The sequence below is a fragment of the Centrocercus urophasianus genome, unplaced genomic scaffold, assembly GCF_019232065.1.
Source record: "Centrocercus urophasianus isolate 14NV4802_14NV808 unplaced genomic scaffold, USGS_Curo_1.0 seq_11, whole genome shotgun sequence".
NCBI lineage: Eukaryota > Metazoa > Chordata > Aves > Galliformes > Phasianidae > Centrocercus > Centrocercus urophasianus.
Window position 1 is genome coordinate 8,068,716 of NW_024884253.1, and position 11,125 is coordinate 8,079,840.

Genomic DNA, 11,125 nt, shown 5'->3' on the forward strand with positions numbered 1-11,125 from the left:
CAGTGTTTGGAAGGATGGGGACGGTGTAACCAGAGGCAGAGGATCTGGCAATACATAGATACAAGCAAACCAGGGTCAAGAGGTTAAACACAATGAAAAAACTTTCTGAAGCTTGAAGTTTGTAAATATCAGAATTAAAGTTAGTTTCCAGGGCAACCATAATTGGGCGTATGGCATATAAGCTTAAGTTACGGTCTCTAATTAGATGACCACATACTATTTTTAACATGGTGCCTAAAGATCATTTCAGTGCTGGGGTTGGGTGGGGTGCTGAGCACAAAGCAGTCCCAGCTCCTACAGCAGAGTACAGCTACAGGGACAACAGGGAGAGCAGATGCTGTCCTGGATGAGGAACATGGAGCCCCTAATCCAGCGAGACAAGGCTCTTCACCTGATCTCTGACACCATGTGGGGAAATGAAGGATTTCTGTATGTTCATGGCTGGTTGCTAATCAGTGTCCTTCACTGGGTACATGGCTTTATAAATCCAGGGTTGAAGTGTGAAGCTACCCACCTCATACACCCTTCTCCTTGTTAGAGAAGGTTTTGGACAATTACTGCCTCATAGTGAACCTCATATAAGTACTATTCCAAGGTGCTCAGGGCTGGATAGCATGCCTTCATAGTGGGGTCACAGCTTGCCCTGAGCAGATGAAGCATCTGCTGGGGTCTTGACAGAAGATCGGCACTGGACCCTAATCCACACACATACAGGTATTTGGGAAGAGGTTTTTCAGTCTGTCCATTTGTGATCACCATCTGCAGCATTCCTGCAATACTGTTGGGTTGGCTGTAACTTTAGTCCAAAAGATGCAGAATCAGTGAGTCCTGAGCTATGTCATGGTGCTCACTGTGCAGCTGCTGATTGGCTCAAATGTGCTGACAGCCTCTAAACAAACTCATGGAGAACATCAGCCTGAGACTCTACAGCTCTTACTGTCATACAATGCTTGTTGTTTATAATGCTACCACTGTTGTAATACCACCAGTACCATCATTTCTATTTTGCTGTTCTGCTCTGAAATTACAGAAGCACTCTGGAAGCACAAGTGAGTATCTGTGAAGGAATTTTTTGCTGACCCAGAAAGAACTGTGTTATTTTGGATCTTTTTTTTTTAAATATTAGCACAAAAAAAAAAAAAAAAAAAAAAAAAAAAAAAAAAAAAAGACAGAAAAAAAGAAAGATGCTCACACAGCAAAATCATTTTTTTAATAGAAATGACTCAGCCATTTTCCACTTAAACAGAAACATAAACACAAAAATATCCCTGCCATATTATGCAGAAATCACCTTTATTTCAGCTGGAAAAATAAAGAGCCACTGAAAACAGTCAGACCCAGCCAGCTCTGTGCCCTCCCCCTCCGCCCTGCACTTCTGTGGCTTAAATCTGACAAAAGGAAAAGGTTTTGCAAATCAGGAGGGGAGAGGGAATCATTCCTGGCCCGAAATCAGATTTCTGCTGCCAGTCTTCAGCCAGAAGCAATTTCTTACATCTGAGTTATAAAACTATGGGAAGAAAAACAGAGCCTGGGAGAGGGAGAAGGGAAGGAGGCAGTGGGCTTGTAATGGAAATGCAGCACTGCTAGTGGATGACGTCGGAGTCCTCCAGGGGCAGAGAGGTCTTGTGTTATACCAAATGGATGAGAGATCTTTTGGCAGTGGCAAGAAATACTTTGAGATCCTTTCTCTTTTTTTTTCTTTGTTTTTTTTTTGTTTTGTTTTGTTTTGTTTTGTTTTGCTTTGTTTTGGCTTTTTGTTGTTGTTTTTTGTTTGTTTGTTTTAATTTTTGTTATTTCATTTTCAGACCACTCTTGGTCATTCCTCTGGGTTATTTAAAATAGCTTTCAATTGAGTCATGTAATCAGATCCTGTTATTTTACCAGTGGCAGTATTTTTGAAGTTTGTTTTTGGCCAGTGTTTTTTGCAATTATTGAAGACCCTTCCCCCAAAAAGTGTGCAAGCCCAGCAGGTAACAATTAAAGTTCTATGCTAACTAAGGATCTCTATTAAATCCTAGAATCAGGGACTGATAGAATCGTTAAGGTTGGAGAAGACTTTCAAGGTCATCTAGTCCAGCCATTCACCTACCAACAATACTGCCCACTAAAAAAATGTCCCTCAGTACCACATCTGCGTGTTTCTTGAACACTTCCAGGGACAGTGACTCCACCACCTTTCTGGGCAGCCTATTCCAAGATGTATCTAACTTCAGAATAGGGGAATTGCAAAATCAACTACTTTTTTTTGTTGTTGTGACTTTTTAAACACAAGGCTGTACTTGCTGCTCAGGACTCCTCTGATGCACAAAATGTATGGATAGATACTAAAGAGGAACATGTGCCATAGACCAAGAGGAGATGTGAAGTGGCTTGACTGCTATCATCTGTCAGCTTTTGGCAGAAGGAGCAGCTGTGTCTTGTTTCAAAGTCCAGAGCTGCGCACTCTTAATCAGTTCTCTGATCTCAGGACTCTGTTTCTCACTCTCATTAATTGAAGGACACACTGGTCATTTGGAAACAAAATACAAAATGCACAAAGAACTAAATTCACAGACAGTCTGCTGTGACATTTTCACAATGGTTTTCATTTCCAAACAAATCAAAAATAGATTAAATGTTAAACATTCTTTTGTTATTTTTATTTTTCCCCTGATTTGCTTGCTAGCATGTTTAAGAATCTCTGTGTAGGAGGATTTTGGATGAGTGGGAATGAGATTTACAGCGCTTGTGAAAATGTCTTCTGATGTTGTATACCTGTCAGCCTTTTGCAAGAGTTTTGTTCTGGTAAAAACTGCTTCTCAGTGAGCCTGTGGCTGGCCCATGCTGCCCATGTTGATACATCCTCACTCTGACCTGCAGAAACCACCACAGTCCTGGAAATATGTCTTAAAGCTACTTGCATCTTTGGTCAGTTGGTCAATCTTGACAACACCTGTGATTTAGGTAGAAGAGATTTAGGTAGAGACCAGTTACCACAGGTCATCGAGCAGACAGCAACAATATCACTGTGGATTTTCTATGTATTTGAAGTACAATCTGAAAGAAAACCCATTCAGCAGCAAATAAAGCCCCCTGCTCTATACTTCAGGCCCAGGAATGAGGTTTGTCTATCTCTGAGGTTTGTCTATGACTCATATGTCATATCTGGACACCTCTGTATCTCAGAGCTGGAGACAGTAAGAAGCAGGACCCAATTGAGTTGAGAACTGAGATCCCCTCAGTCATTGCTGATATTTAAATGTTTATTTATCGTATTTGTGTGAGTTCAGAGTAGAGCCTCACACTTTGCACATTATACACAGCTGCACTTTGACTTGAGGTACGTTGAACACCAGTAGAAAAATCACAAAATTGTTGAATATCCTGAGCTGGAAATGACCCAAAGGGATATTCGGTTGATGGAATTAGAGGACAAAGGTAGGACAATGATGTCATTTACCTGTGCTTGTGCAAGGCCTTTGACATGGTTCCATACCACATCCTTATCTCTAAATTGGAGAGATATGGATTTGAGATCCTTATCTGGTGGATGAGGAATTGTTGAATGGTTGCAGCCAGAGTGTTGTTGCCAGTGGCTCTACGTCCAGGTGAATGCCAGTCGTGTTATCCTCCAGGGATCTGTCTTAGAACCAGTGCTCTTCGACATCTTTATCAATGACATAGGCAGCAGAATTGTGTGTACTCTCAGCAAGTCTGCTGATGACTGAGAGGTGCGGATGATGCAACAGAAGGGAGGGACATCATCCAGAGGGACCTGGACACACTCAAAAAGTGGTCACATGACAGCCTAATGAGATTTAACAAGGCCAATTGCAAAGTGTCGCCCTTGAGTTGAGGCAACCCCAGATTTCAATACAGTCTGGGAAAATAACTCACTCAGAGAAGCCCTGAGGAGAAGGACTTGGTAATGTTGGACAAAAAGCTCAACATGAGCCAGGCTGGAGCAGCTCTCCTATGAAGACAGGTTGAGGTAGTTGGGCTTATTAAGCTTAGAGAAGGCTCTAAGGAGACCTCATTGTGACCTTCCAATATTTAAAGGGAGCTTTCAAATAGGAGAGGGCCCAACTTTTTGCAGTGTCTGACAGTGATAGAACAAATAGGAATGGCTTTAAACTATAAGAGGGGAGATTTATGTTAGATGTTAGGAATAAATTCATTTTACTCAGGGGGTGATGATGCCCTGGCAAAGGCTGCTCAGAGAAGCTGTGGATGCCCCATACCTGGAGGTGTTCAAGGCCAGGCTGGATGGGACAGCAAAACCAGGCACCTCAGCCACTTCTACATCTTGCCCTCCAGACCCTTCCCATTTTTGTAGCTCTCCTTTGGATGCTCTTTCATAGTTTTGTTTTCCTCTTATATTGTGCTGCCCAAAACTGAACCCAGTGCTCAAGATGAGGCTGCAATGCACAGCACAGAGCAGGACAGTCAGGCCTGGTGTGTAAATTATCCCATGATCAAGAAACCCCAACTGCTGCTGCTGACATGGTCCCTCAGAGGGCCTATGGCAACAACTCTTCTGTTTTCTCCACAGAGGTGTTCATGATACAGAAAGCAGGCTGACTGGCCTGAGGCGACTCCTCCAGTCTGGATGCATCATTGCCCATATCATCATTTGCCTGTTCATCAAATTTCAGGTCCCCATACTTTCTGTGTAAAGGCACCTGATAGGAAAAGATAGGCAGAGGGGGTTTGCCTGCTTCTCTGCGCAGAAACCTGTTTTTATTCCCTCTTTCTGCCTGGTGGAGGAAGGATAGGGGATATTTCATTTATTTTGTTGTGGCTGGCTGCCATCTGAAGGAGAAGTGCAATAGTCCCTCCCTATGTGCCATCTCTAGAACTGCCCTTTGTATGTAAGAGGGTAGGTGAAGGTCATTATGTGTCCTTGGGCCAGTTTGGAAAACAGGTTGAAAAAGAGAGCTAGCCATTATTAGACTTCAAGGAAGCAGAAACTATGCCATCTCCTGCTGTCAAACCAGGAGACAAATCAGCCGACTCTCAGAATCTATCCTTTTTGTTTGCTGGTTGTTCATGAATGTGATCAAGTGCGAGTCAATTTTAGAGAGAAATGTGAAGGGGAAGGGAAATGGAATTGCATTAATTCCAAGTTACAGAAGTTTGTCTCCTCCAAACTTGACACATTTTCTGTAGACCTTTCAGTGCACTCTGCTGCACAGACATTTGTGTGGCTAATTTCTTTTATATTATCTGAAAATAGATCCTGATTTTTATTAAGTACCCTCTGCTCTGTGTCAGAAGTAGGAATAGAGCCAAACCATATCCACTTACCAAAGCCACCTTCAGTGCTGGAAAGTCTGAGAAAAATAAAATCCAAAGTTATCCTTGGGCTTAATTTTATGAAAATTTTTTGGCCAAACCATGTTTTCATGAAGATTAAAAAATCTTTAAGACATTCCAGAACTGAAGTCCCATGTTTATATATCACTTCAGTCAGATATTCAAAAACAGATAAGCATCTGCTACCACTAAAATGATCTGAGGGCAGTTGGTTCTGGACATGAGATGTTCGAATCCTCCAGGTATCGTAAGTGCTGGGTCTTACGTTTTATTCAAAGATAAAAACTTGAACTTGCAAATGACTTCTTGCTCTAAACTAAAATCACTTAACTAGCTTCATTGTGTTGTCAGCAAGGCTTAGGCCTTTAGCTTAAGTGATGTCCTTCACACCTTCACACCTGAAAATTAAACCCCTCTGATTTTGATCACTTGTAGTAAAGATGCTTATCCTGTCTTTCACAGAGTTTCATTTTCTGTAATACACAGCTGGTGTAAAGTGGGCTCAGTCCTGTACTGAACTTCAAGACTAGGCCTCCTATGAGTGCTAGGAACTTGTACTGCCATTATTTGTCACTCAGATTCCCCATATTTTCTTCTCTTTTAAGTTTTGTGACACTTTCACAGTGTCCACTCTAGTACATTGGTTAGACTTTGCATCTCTGTCAGCTCTTCAGTCAGCAAATACACCCTAAACCAAGAACAACGTATAGCTCAAGTAAATTAAAATGCAGTGCATAAGGCTAAGGGAAATGCTGCAGCCTGCTCCTAGATTCTTCAGTCAAAAATCATTTTTAGATATCTGGCTACTTCCCAGCCTTTTCTTAATTGAAAACTCAGTCAGCTTTAACTGTTCCTTTTAGATGTTTGTCACTGAGTTGAAATCCACTGAAAAGATGCAGGACAAGGGGCTGTCTGCCAGGAGGCAGAGTTTTCATCCCACTCCTACGCATAAAGCTATAAATCATATTCTGCCATCAGATCATTATTTTTCTTCTGTTTCTTATAAACACAGCAGCAGCATCAAATGAAATATGAGCTCTCCAAGACTGTTGGATTTCCTTGTACGTACTGTAGAAGGCAACATTTGCAGACATATGGCATGCAGGCTACACTTAGAAGCATTCTGAAAACTGAACTTGGACATTTTTCAATTCAATAATGTGTAGGTGGTCTGGGTTACAAACCCTGTATCACTTCAGTGATAACTATTTTTCCTGGTCCCACACATCAGTCTACATGACATTAGGTCTGAGGGGGTTTTATTAAATAGAAACCTCAGATATAGTGCTCTGAAATGAATTGTAAAATGTCATCTTATAGTTGTGTCACTTTTTATTATTATTGTTATTGTTCATTTAGTTACAGCACCCAACAGTATGTGGATCAAGAATGAAACACACATCGTTCTCTGGTTAAAAGGTCTTGAGTTGGCTTTCAGCAAGCTGGATCTGGTCTTGGTTCCTCCACCAACTTGTCTTCTTGCCTGTTTCCTTACACTTTGTCACAGAGGCATCACTAAGGATAACAACAAAATTTGTCAGGACTTCAGAGACTGACCAGGAAGCATCTAAAATATTTTATCAGCCTCATCCTTTTGTTTATACTTACCTTGCTCTCTATACATACAGACATAATGAAAGCTAGGTTCATACACATAAAAAAATTCAGACCGCATATATTTTTAATGATTTTTTAAACGGTTTACTATTAAGTTATCCTCTTCTGTATGGTAATTGGGATTCAAGCCTTTTTGGAAAGAGTGCAGTTCAGGGAAGGGCATAGAAAACAGAAAATAAAAAATATTTTGGCAGAGGGGGCTGTGTGGGTACAAACTCAGAGACTACGAAGAGTAAAGATTGTTGAGCTAAGTATGAAAAACTCTGTGAAAAGACAGCAAGGCAAGAGCAAGACACCTAGAGCCTTAGGTGCAAGGGTTGTGAAATTGTCCTTACAGCAGTCGCATCCAAAATCCTCCTACAAACCCTTGAAGACTTTGCCTCTCATGAGCTCTGCCACTGGGTGCTCCAAGCCCATTGTGAGCAGTGCAAGGACTGGACTGAAGACCAAGGCTGGTCCCATGTTGCAGGAATGGACATAGGACATCTCAAATCACACCTGGATAAACATGCCACATGTGCCCAGAATACATCTCAGCAGCGTTTGGAGAGCAAGATGTCTGCCCAGCAGAGCAGGGTGGCTGCATTCGAAGTGCCAATGAAGAACGACTCCTGTCTCATGCTGTCTCCCTGAACACACCCTGGAAAGGCTTACTGGAGATCTAGTATGAACTAAGCTATCATAGTGCCAGCAGCAGAGCCAGCAGTTCCACAGCATAAATGAGTCAGTTCCAGTTCCTGTAGGCATTCCCTGAGACCATCTAATTTACTGATATGAATACAGCAGCCCTTCATCTTGCTGTAGCTGCAGCAAGCACCCAGGAGGAGTTCACCTGCAGCCAGTGTCAGCTTCCCTGTCTATAATTTCCTTCCATAGCACATGGCAGATGTGGCCCATCTTCTGCAAGATTGGTATAAGGCCATCTTTTGTGCTGAGCATGAAGCCAATTTAATCACACTGTGCATCCCTTAACATGATTGCACTCATATTTATTGCTGCACTGACACAGTTTAGCTGCACCGCTGATGGATGCCTTAGAAAGCCTCATACATTAGCTTGGTTAGAAAAACTGATTTCCTGTCTCTAAGTGAGTAGAGAAGTCCTTCGGATGCTGATACAAATGCCTCATAATCCAGATCCAGCATACCATTAAGAAAATTGTCTCGAGACCAGACACTGCAGATTGATAGTCTCCATTTCATTTGTCAGTAGCGCAGGTGCAGATGCTATTAACGAATGCATCAGAGCCTTTTTATGGAAGCTACCAAATGATTTACTCCAAGGCTAGCCTGCAGCAAGGAGTTCCTTGAGTTAATTACTCACTGCATAGAAAGGACAAAATCTCAAAATTAGAATTAATAAAACCCTAGGAAGTTAACCCTGAATGGAACATGTCACAGAAGTATTTCTACAATGACAAGAAGATTGAGTAGATGACCTACCAAGAAAAAGTTATTTCCTTTTCTAATTTCTGTATCAAGACTTTACCATATGTGCTCAAATCCCAAGCACACTGCACACTTCAGAGAACATGTCCAACCCTGAGTGCCTCATGAATTAAGTTTTTCTTTGGATATAATATTCCCCACTGTTGTCTCTCTGGGCTAATTACTGCTGACAAGCCTGATGTGTGCATTCACACTCAGTTCAACTCAATTAACACTTACTGTTTGTGTTCAAGTGTTCATAGTGAAAAATAGCTTTACAGAACACTTTGGACAAAGCATGAAATCTTTTTAGTTATTTTCACATATTTTTACTCAGCCCATCTCAGATTTTAGTTGTGCCTGCAGAATTATAAGTGTTTAACAGGAGAGCGAGCAGAACTGAATGATCAAGTAGGTCTACTCTACCACTGAACTCTGAGTTTTAAATGGTTTGTAAAACCCAGCTAGAGGTGTGGCCTTATTTTATTGTGTTCACTCAATCCTTGATCTTGAATTGGAAGCATTCATTATTTGTCCACATCTGTCATTCATAAATCTTCTTATTATGAAAGGGATTAGACACTTCCGCCATACAAGACCCATTATTCCATAGGATTTCCAGTTGCAACAACCTTCTGCTTTAAAAGTGCCACTCTCTGTCCTTTGGCACCATTGAACAGATGTTATTTACATAAGCACAGGACAAATTCCAAGTAACATTGGCCCTTCTGAAATTCTCTTCTTAATGTGCACCTCACCAGCCACTTGCACTGAGTAATGCCCAAGTAAGACCATGAACAGTGCTGTATAAGAACCTGAGGGTCCTTGAGGAGCCAAAAGTTGGACTCAGTGATCTTTATGGGTCCCTTCCAATTGCTAATTCTTTGACTGTGTCATTCCTAACTCTTACATGTGGTAGTGGAAAATCAGACTTTCAGAGCACGGGTGCAGATAGATAGAAAACAGAGCTGGCAGGTTGTGTTACCCCAACACATTCTATGGCAGGAGAACAAGGTCCACAGTCTGCACAGGAATCAAACACTGGCAGGAGAGTGATGTCTGTGGCAGGACTGAACAAATAACACAGAAACTGCACTGAAAGATCAAAACCACAGCAGACTTAGAAGATGTCCTTAGAAACTGAGCCAACAGAGTTCTTAGAAGCAATGAAGGCACGTGGACAACTCATGCAAGGTTTTTACATCTGATAGCAGGTTTAAGCTACATACTTTTTCAAAAGCAGATCCTTATTTTAAAGGTAAGCATCAGAGCAAATACACTCAGGAGGTGTAAATTACCTGTGTAAATGTACCCAATCAGTACCACAGATCTGTCACATTAGTCCTTGACTGAACAGGATGGTAGCACATTGAGTAACAGAGCAAGCAAATGTGACTTTCTGTCTCTTTATATTCTTAATTGCTTATTAGAAGTACAAGGAAACGTGACTACCCTGACAACAAGCTTGTTTTTCTTCTATCTCTGATGCCAGGAGTCTGCAAAAAACTGCAAAAAACAGATAGGTAGTCTGGGTTCAGCTCCATCTAGGCACCACCATCACCACTTAAAAGCAGATAATGCTGCTCCCTGCATTTCCAAGTGTGCTTCTGACTATGTCTGCACTCAGCATTGTGCTCTGATTTGCTGAGCAGCCACCTCCAAACAGCCTACACAGCTGCCCCCCAGCAAGGAAGCAAGCAGATGACTCCTGGGACCAAAGAAATCCCTAGCATGAGTCAATTTGTTTCACTCAGGTAGGACTGCAGCTACACTCATCCCAAGAGTCCAGACCTCAACTGCTCATCTGCATTGCCATATGCTCTGCTATAATTGTAAGCTGTAAATTAAATATATGTATGCATGCAGCTTAAAGAGGCTTGCTCTATGTGGTGCTATTTCACTGAAGGGTTAGGTGTGAATCCGTCTCACAGAAGAAGGTAATCTCTTACCATATGCTCATATAGCCCCATGGCTCCCCAAGGAACAGGGCAGAAGGGAGGTGCATGGTGTAAGCTCTGTGACTGATGTCTCTCTGTTAGTGCTTGATATAAGAAATAGTACTTACAGAAACATACCTATCTTTAAATAATGCTCACAGAGTAAATATCTGGAATTCAGCAAGGACTGTCTGGAGCTCTCAGAGTAGTTTTGGACCTTGCTAACAATGGCAAAATTTCTATTGTCAACACTGGGTCATGGCATCACTGCCAGACTCTTCTATTTCAGTGCTTGAATTCAAAGCTATGAAGGTTCAAAATAGAATAACCTCAGCTCTTCTTAATGTCTCCATCTCTGAGGCAGCATTTCATTATCTAAAGCTCTCCTTTTATGCAGAAAAGAAGCAATTAGCACATAAAGTGCCACACACACAGTCAGGCATCAAGCTGTGACAACCAAACTAATGGGGCACCAGAAGACAACTAGGCAAACACTGTATTTGCTCCTGAGACAGGAACACAGAAAGAAAAAAAAATAGAAAAAAAAAAAAAGAGAGAAGAAAAAAAAACAACCAAAACACTCTGACAATCAATGCATAACTGCAGAAAACACAGAGAAAAGTTTAAAAATAGAAGTTAATGGTTAAACTGCAGTATTTTCAGGGGAAGAAAATCTTAACCTCTTTATCTAACGTGAACGTGGCTCCCAACTACTAATGCCAAAAGTTTCACAGGTAGAAGCAATGTACTTTATCAAATCAATTAGATCCACTAGACTAAAGAATAAAAAGGAGATAACCTGGTAGGCACACAGCCTTCTTCAGGAATGTGAACTTCTATCATTTTTCA